General features: G+C 31.7%; 1 long non-coding RNA gene across 1 annotated transcript; it reads left to right on the top strand.

Moving 5' to 3' along the window:
• Nucleotides 1–8,039: 8,039 nt before the first annotated feature.
• Nucleotides 8,040–9,483, top strand: LOC123696921. Its single transcript, XR_006752147.1, has 3 exons — nucleotides 8,040–8,236; nucleotides 8,697–8,888; nucleotides 9,346–9,483. It is a non-coding gene; the product is annotated as an uncharacterized LOC123696921 (long non-coding RNA).
• The last annotated feature ends 517 nt before the right edge of the window (nucleotides 9,484–10,000 follow it).

The raw sequence follows: 10,000 nt of genomic DNA, 5'->3' as shown, positions 1-10,000 counted from the left end.
CACAGATACATTTGACATAACTGTCACTTCTATATTTTGATACTTTCAACACTCCCACTCAAAATATACAAAATCACAAACAAAACAAAAGTACATAATTCATATTTCAACAATACCTAGAGTATTTAAATGTTTGTAATGTTTAATAGGGCCTAAGCTCTTTGTGAGCAAATCCGCTGGCATATCTGATGTACACATATAATCAACACTAACAATGTTTTCAGTTATTATTTCTCTACAATAATGATATCTGACATCTATATGCTTCGTTTTATTATGAAAAACTGGGTTAGATAACAATTTCTGAGCACTCATACTATCATTGAATAAAGTAATAGTATACAATTTTTGGGTGATTTCATTCTGCAAATTCCTTAAGTAAACTGCCTCTTTACATGCTTCTGAGATTGATACATACTCAGCCTCTGTGCTAGATAAAGCAATACATTTTTGTTTAGGTACTACATCTCCAAGATATTACTGATCCTGACAAAACAAAACAATACCCAGAATATGATTTCCTATCATTAATATCATTACTCCAGTCTGCATCTACATAACCTACAATGTTATTATTATTATTACCTTTACAATATTTCAAGCCTAAATCTTTTGTTTTCTTTAAATATTTTAACACTCTCTTTGCATACTGCCAATGTTCTTCAGTATTACAATTATTAAATGGGCTTAAATAAGACACCGCATATGCTATGTCGGGTCGTGTAAGAACAACTAAATACATTAAGCTTCCGACAAGCTGCTGATAAGGATTTTGGCTACTACCAGTAGTCTCTTTTTTACATTTTAAATTGACCTCCATAGGAGTATTTACTTGTTTACGATTAATCAGTCATGCAAAATTTAGACAATAATTTATCTATATATTTCTTCTGATTTAATGTAACAGTTCCTTTTTCCTTATTAAAACTTACAGACATTCCTAAACATTCCTTAACAATACCTAAGTCTTTTAACTGGAAATTTTTACTTAACATGGTTTTAAGGTGTTTATTTTCAGCTCTATTGTTGGAAAAAACAAACATACCATCGACATACAAAGCTACAATAGTTCTACTATTACCAACAATTTTAATATACAAACATGGCTCTATTTTTGACTTTATATAACCATCAATTAACATACAAGAATCTACCTTCTTATGCCAAGCCCGGGATGCCTGCTTGAGACCATAATATATAGCCTTTTTCAATTTAAGCACCTTACTATTATCTGAACAAGCATAACCAACCGGTTTCTGCATATATATTGTCTCAGCCAGGTCCCCATTCAAGAAAGCAGTTTTTACATCAAGATGTGTAACTTCTAGATTCAACTGTACAGACAATGCAAAAAGTAACCTAAGTGTTGTATGTCGCACAACAGGGGAAAATGTTTCACTGTAGTCCACACCATACTTTTGAGAACACCCCTTAGCTACAAGCCTAGCTCTATAACGCACATTATTTTCTGAATCACACTTCTTTTTAAGAACCCACTTGCACTTCACTATTGTTTCACCATTCGTAGGTCTATTATCCAACTCCCAAGCATCATTGTCCTAAATAAATAATAATACTAAACTCTTTAATATTATGAGGAATTCTATTGTAAAAGCGTATACCTTGACCCATAAATGAATTTTTAACTTTAGCTAATCGGAAAAATGGCATTTCAATTCTATTCCTGTTCCTTGTGCCATAATCGTGTCTATCTCCTACTCTTGTGTGTAAGTCGGAGCTTTTGTGTACATGCAAAATATTATTAAATATATACTGTGATGGTACAGTAAGGATACCAGTATTCTTAAAATGATCTCTTAGTGAGTCCCGAGCACGTAAATTATATATAGAGCGAATGGCTCTTTTCTGTAAGATAAATATAGTTTCTATATCTGCAGCCCTCACACCCCACAGTAGAAGTCCATAGGACATAATGCTATGAAAGTAGCTGAAATAAACCAATCTAGCCGTATCTTCATCGGTGAGATGCCTTATTTTTCGGACTGCATATGCAGCTGAACTGAGCTTACCTGCAGCGGTGTTGACATGGGCTCCCCACTGTAGTTTCTCGTCCAATGTAAACCCTAGAAATACAGTAGACTCAGTAGGATGCAATACCTCCCCGTTCAAGGTAATATCTCTGTTCAACTTTTTTACGTTTTAGTGGTTTTTTTGGCATTTAATAATAAATTATTGGCAGTAAACCATTCAGATATGTGTAAAAGAGCACTGTTCACTTCGTCAACATTTGGGTCATGCCTATCCACATTAAAAATTAATGAGGTATCATCTGCAAACAGAACTATTTCACACCTATCCTGCAAATAATAGGGAAGATCATTGATATATACCAAGAACAAGAAGGGACCTAAAATTGACCCCTGTGGAACACCAATGTTAATTGACGCACCGCTAGAACGTTCTCCATCAACAACTACAGTCTGTATCCTATCATACAGGTATGACGCTATGAGGTTCTGGGCTTTTCCTTTAATTCCATAGTGATTAAGTTTACGTAACAAAGTACAATGTTCAACGCAGTCAAATGCTTTGGAGAGGTCACAAAATATCCCCAGAGCATTTTTTGAGTTTTCCCATGCTTTATATATATGTGTTAGAAGTGCAACTCCAGCATCTGTGGTTGAGCGCCCCTTTGCGAAACCAAACTGTTTGGTGTGCAGTAAATTATTAGATGCAAAATGACTACTCAATTGGTTTAATATTAACTTCTCGAATACCTTACTTAATGTTGGTAAAATAGAGATAGGTCTATAATTGTTACAGTCTTCTTGATCGCCCTTCTTAAATAGAGGTATAACTTTACTAAGCTTTAGTAAATTAGGAAATGTACCATAGTCACAACACTTATTAAATATGAAAGCTAAATTTTTCGCAATATTTTCTATTATATTATTAACTAAATTTACGGACATTCCCCAAAGATCGCAAGTATTTTTTAGATTAAGCGTCTTAAAGGCAGTAACAATATCACTAGCAGTTACGTGTCGTAATTCAAATAATGTACTGCACCCCGCAACATGGTCCCTCATAAAGGTTTCTGCAAGTGCTGAAGACGAATTTAAACTATTAGTAATAGTAGCAGGGACACTACTGAAGAATTCTTCAAAAGCAAGCGCAACATCAGCACTTTTGTCAATAACCCTGTCATTATTTACAAGTTTTATGGTATTACTTGATTTGCTTTTACCCATTTCACCGTTAATAATAGACCAAACTGTTTTAACTTTATTACCAGAGTCGCGTATTTTATCTTTGATATACAAACGCTTTGCAGTAAAACAAACTTTTTTAAAAATTTTTGAGTAATTTCTAACATAACTAAGGAAAGATGGGTCTTTACTATATTTTTTAGCTTCATACCCTATAATTCATAAAGAATGTTCCTGCACCTACATATGTATACTAGCTGTCGCCCATTTACTAAATGGTAAATCCTTGGTAATATTTAAAGATTTAACTTTAAATATTTTTTCAAATTCATTATGTACTAAATTAAAAAGATTTTTTAAACATTTCACAAGGACTATTAGGAAAGGATTGATCATTTAGTATGGGCAGGTTTTTATTAATATTATTCCTAAATTTATTAATGCCTTTTTTAGTTATAGGCCTAACATTAATCCTTTTAAATGTAGGTATGCAATCCCATTCAAAAACTACTTTCTGGCCACAGTGATCCGAAGTCAATGTATTGAGAATATTTTTCTCTAAACAGATGCAGTCACAGTATATAATATTATCAATACAGGTTGCAGAAGTAGGTGTAATTCGTGTGGGTTCGTTAAAAAGTTTATATAGATTAAATGACTGAAATAAATTAACAATTCGTGTAGCCGTTTGTGTTTGTAAAAGTAAATCAATATTAAAATCGCCACATACTATAACTTTTTTTTTACTCCTGCTTAGACGCTTTAATATTTCTTCCATGACTGTCTCAAACATATTATAGTCACTGGAAGGGGGTCTATAAACGCAAACAATAATATAACGCTCCAGCTCCACACAGGACAGTTCAATGGTCCGTTCTACAGAAAGACTAACAATGTCAGTTCGTTCTTTACATTTTACACTATCATGTACAAAAATAACAGAACCTCCGTGAATAGCCTGTGTCCTAAAGTATATACTTTTTAATTTGTAATTTTCAATATTTACTAACGACTGACATTGTTTAAGCCAATGTTCTGTTACACAAAATATTTTAATATTGTTATCATTCAGAAACAATTCTATTTCTAACAATTTGCTAGCCAAGCCTTGAATATTTTGATGCACAATGGAAAAAGTCTGCTTAGCTGTTGTCTTATATACTAGTTTAAATCTAGCTTAGGGCTAGATTGTCTGTCAACACTTAACCTAGGTTGATGTATATAATTACTACTACATAAAATTATAGTAGATCGATGGTCTGATACCGAACATGTACCAGACTGGTTAATATTATATGCTATTAACATAGCAAGTTCTCGCTTATATCTAAATGGCAGATACACTGTATCCTTTGTCAAACAAAAAGATTTTGTACAAGAATTAAGGTCAAAATATATAAATGCATCACTATGATGATTTGTTAAATTATATAATTTTAAGTTAATATTATAGATAAATTTATTTTGATTTTGTGTCAAACCAGGCAAATATGGTAATGTACACAACATAAATTTGCATTTTGTCTCACTACTAATTTTTAACATTTTTTGAAATCCTATATCAATGTCATGTTTTTTTAATTTAAAACTATCTCCATATAATATAATAACAATACTATTTTCATTAAAACTAAAATTATCTAATGAATTCATGATATATGTAAATGAACTATTAGGAGTACAAAAATTAGTTACTTTATGCCCCAAATTGTTAAGCAAAGCGCCAAATCCCTGACCTATATTATCTGACAACACAATAATTTCCTGCATAGAAAGATGTTTCGTTTTAGTAGATGGAATTGTTGCCGTTGATTGAATACTATGTATATCAGTGCAGTCAATGGACTTATGGGGCGGTGGGACGGTTGCTCATTGTCACTTATGGAACACCTACATACATAGTTATTGGTCAGAGACTCGAAGCGATCCATATTTTCATTGCTCAACTTTATTAAGTAATCTGCCTCTTTTATGTGTTCATTAATTTGTAATTGGGCAGCCGAATATTTTTGTTTGAGGTCAATTAATGTGCCATTTAATGAGTCTATTTTCTCCTTCAGTTCAGAAGTTTCTACTTCATATAACATTTTATAATGTTCTAAGTCCCTATGATAACTATCTAACTCTTTCACAAGACTGTTATTTTTATTTTGTAATTGTACTACATTTTTCCATGAAAATCTATTTCTAATAATTGATTTTGTACGTTTTATAAACTTACATAATTTAAGATATTTTTTCAATTTGTTATGTGAATTGAACTTAATGTTCCTACTGTTTTCAAAGCCACTTAACTGTCCACATTCAACCAGTTCACCATAAAGACTGTTGGATGAATTGCATAGCCGCTTGGAGTTATCCTCTTGAACCTCCATTAAACTGCATTCCAGTTCAACGATACGACTGAGAGCCTTCTCGTGGTCATTGGAACACTGTTGGAAGCTGTCAACAATGTCTTGGAGGGCTGTGCACTTGTTTTGGCTGTCCATATATTGAGTGTGGAGTTCAGCTAGTTCGGCCTTCAAACTTGTGTTCTTTTTAATTATTTTCTGGATTTCAAGTTCATGTTCCTCTCTCTCCAGCAAGAGTTGTTCACACAGGGATTGTGAAGCCTTTAAATCCTGTAGTGTGGCCTTTAGTTTGTTTTCCATGTCTTTGGCCAATGCCTTGCGGGTCAGCATGTTGTAATTTTAATTGCTGAAACAGGTGAAATAGATGTTAAAAAATTGTATTTATGATGCAATTATACTAAAATTTACTTGTGTTAGATAGATAGTGAATAGATAAATAGTAGTTTTTTAGTAAAAATGAAGTATATTTTGTCTGGAGCTATAAGTTTTTGTCCTCTAAATTGCTTCCAACTTGTCAAGCAAAGTGAGACGATAACTATGCGCTCGTGTATTTATTGTGACGTTACTCATAAAATATGAGCAGTGTTATTAGTTAAAATGAATGCGAATGTTGTGTATATTGTTAAAAATAGTAGATATATTAGAACTAGTACTCCCCTGGTTTATCGAAGAAATTCGAATTTGAATTTCCGTTGCCGTTGACATCCACGTTATAGGTACAAAACGTTGCTTCAGTCACATAAATGCGTACTTCACATAAATTAATACACATACGTTGATAATATAGTTAACTAATACTAATTATTACTGTTTTTACCACTAATTATTGAATATAATATATTTTATTGAATTTAAAACTAAGAGCTGATGTTCACTCAGCTGTTGACATCTGTCATGTTATCCAGGGGGGGGGGACACCTAGAACAAACTGACATTTATTAAAGAAAGCGACGTCATCTATACTTTGGCGTGTAAAAACGTATTAAATCAGTTTATATTAAATCCCCAAAAGATGGCATCGCACTTTCTAAAGTTATCGGAAATTGTTTAGAGACATTTAAATAAATGGCAGTTATTCTTGAAACATTATTTTATTTTAATAGATCGAATGCGAAGCTTACCTTTTTTTTTTAAATTCCATTAAATAATTTTGCGATTTTAATCGTTTCATATTTTCATATGGTAACAAATTAATAAACTTGCAACATTTTCTGAAAGCTTCTCAGTGTTGTCTATAAGAAATCAATGTAGTAAAATAAGATAAATGAAAACCTTTCTATATTCCCTATTTTCAAAGTTTAAATGAATTAGAACAATTATCTCAGATTTTTAATTCACTATCCTATAGAACTTTAATTCAGGAAAATATTTTACATAAAAAATACTGCGTGTGATTTAATAATTATATTGAAAACATTTTATTAATTAACATGAAAAGTGTAAAATATGATTTATTAATTGGTAACATTGACTAACAAAATATTTTGTTAGTACATCGCAATTCGCAGATCACAAAATATTATTTTGTTAATTCTGTCATAAAATGGCGGCTACTATACGTGAAGTTTATTAACTTATTATTTAGTTCATTTTGTTGATAATCGTGTGAAGTTTCTAGTCCTCGTGAGTGTGGTGAAAGTGCGTTGAATCGAGCCCTACGTTCAGGCTTTCAAAAGTTTCTACTGAAAATTATGTGCACGGACAGTTTTGTTTTAGGTACCTATATAAAATGTAATATTACAGTGAAAGCATTTAAAAAATAAAGTATTAATTTCTTTTAATGTCGTTTTCTTCATTATTCTTAGTAAGTACATACCTACTTCAATATGTTTTAAGAAATTTGACCGAATAATATTTAGCACTTCCAAATATCTTATTTTTATAGACTCCGTAGGTAATATTCATTTAGTGAAACTAATTTATTTATATACTAATAATCTTGTAATTATTATTATAAGTGAAAAGTTTTTTTTAAATCACCTAAATCTTTAAAATACCATCCATTTCGTAATCATTTAGATCTTTAGTCTTATTTCTTAAATGTTGAAAATAAATGATATTTCAGTTAGCTCTCCTATTTCAATAACGACGCAAATATATGTGAGCAGGCACATATTTTGAAGTTTGATTTCAATTTTCAACTATCAACATATTAAATTATTAAGTAAAAAAAAAATAGGTAGGTATATACCTAGTTATTAGTATTACGTATATGTATACGTAGGTATATAGAATTAGTTTTAACCCCAAAATCCAGAGAGCGCATTGTCGCATGTCAAAGTCAATGACTAAGGAATCCTATGGACAGGGCATATTGTTCTATACAAACAACTGATTATACAAATATCATGCATTTCGATACCGAAATAATAAAACTAATACTGTCTCTTTCTAACTAATGAATATTCTGATATGTGAAAAAATATGGCTATACGTCAGTCAGTGCTAATTCTATACCGCTTGACATTTGAAGTTAGCTCAAATACCTACTGTGGCCGGTCGCCATTTTATGTTCTCGTTATTACGATGTACATGCTCTGTCATTGCTCCGTAGTAAACATTGAAAAATATTGAATATTTTTGTGATTGTGACAAACATTTGTGTCTAAAACATATAGAGTGGTCAAGGACAAATAGTGGCATAATGCCAAAGCGCATTATTGTGGGATGTGGCTCCGGAAAGAATGAAAACCAGAAAAGTTTGTCTTTGCACCGGTATGTATACGTTTTGACTGAAATATTAGTTATTTCTTTGCTGATTTAGTTATTTTCATGTATATTGAATTGAGGAGTATTCACAGACTATGTTCAGTGCAAAATTGTTACCAAATATAGCTTTATTTTGTATATTTTCGTTCTAGTAAAATAATGAATTTGGGTGCTGGTGATGGCTTATAATATCGACATTAGCAAAATGTTCGATGAAGACGTGCGTCTCCCAAGGCTGTGACCTGTGTCATTAATCTTAAGAATAGTTGCTTTGGTTAATACACTTCCAAATTAACAAATTAATTTTGCCAAGAGCAGCAGAAGGAAAAATAAAACACTTAAATTTACCTAATATGAATTTTAACTTAAGTAAGATTAGTCGCTTTTATAGTACTTTAAAAATGTATTTATAAATAAGTCAGGTCAGGACTAAAATTATAATAACCTAAAAATTCATTTTTTATAGGTTACCAAGAAGTGAAAATAGAAAAGGAAAATGGTTAGAAGCAATTGAAACTGAAAATATCAAGCCAAATGTAAAGGATATATCATAGTATGTTCCCTACATTTCCCCGAAAGTGCTTTCAATAGAACAATGGATGTGATTAGTCTGCACGATGATGCTATACCAGTATGTTTGCCGCTGCATTCACACAGGGTGAGGTGTTTATCTGTAGACACATGATGTCTTCCAATTTACTTTTGGTCTTTTTATTTAGATTTAGGGCTGTCATTTATATTCTAACGTTTCTCCTATTTTGAAGAGGGCCTGTGAACAAACTGAGATGGTTTTATATGATTTTTTGAGTACAAACTTGGGTGATATTTGGTTGTTGAAATGTTATTGACTGAGGGAAAGTGAAATTTACTTTAAATACATGGGGTGTTTTAATTTATTTTTCTATTCTTTATAAATTTATATTTATAAAGCATTTGAATGCCATAAAATAAAACCAAAAATATAAATTTAAATTCCGCTATTGCAAGCCCTAATGTTAATATTAATTTCAAACCGTCGCGTCAGCATTGCCCTTTTAATTAAAATGTATTGCATGTTAGTTAAAATGTAAAGTGAACAATGTTAGTTAATGTAAACTGTGACATTTCATTTCCAGGTACCGGTTGAGCCTCAAATCCCGAACTCAAAAATGAACAGAGTGAATCCGAGTGCATCACAGGCTGCACGAAATAGTTTAGTTTTATAATTTTCTCTGTTATTAAGTAATTATTGTTTTTTTTTTCTATTACCTACTGTATATTGTGTTGTTCATCGTAATAAAAAACTATTATATACCTATACTAGCGGTCCGCCCCGGCTTCGCCCGTGGTACATATTAACGTTTTCTCTACATAAGAACCATCCTCGTACTTCAAGGAATATAATAAAAAAAGAATTATCGAAATCGGTTCAGCCGTTCTCGAGTTATGGAATTACAACGAAAAGTGGCATTGATTTTTATATATTAGAAGATTAGTATTTATTTTGTATCATTATATTACATTCCTCAAAACTGAAATTAGTTCAGCTAAAAGGTAACAAACAGCACATTCAATGACTGGGTGGTACGAAGTTCACCGGGACCGCTAGTAATTTAATAAAACAATCGAATACTAAATTATTCTGTTTTTCCGGAGCATGCGCCATCCCGCATGGCTGTAATACCATAGCAGCAAAATGCATACAACAGATTTTATACCGCATTCCTGTACCACATTTGCTCTTGACTGGCATGCTTCCGTTAATACTACATTCCAATAATATCTGATTTC

This window comes from Colias croceus, chromosome 1 (assembly GCF_905220415.1).
Source record: "Colias croceus chromosome 1, ilColCroc2.1".
Lineage (NCBI taxonomy): Eukaryota > Metazoa > Arthropoda > Insecta > Lepidoptera > Pieridae > Colias > Colias croceus.
The sequence above is the reverse complement of the archived record's forward strand: the minus strand, read 5'-3'. Positions and strand labels throughout refer to the sequence as shown.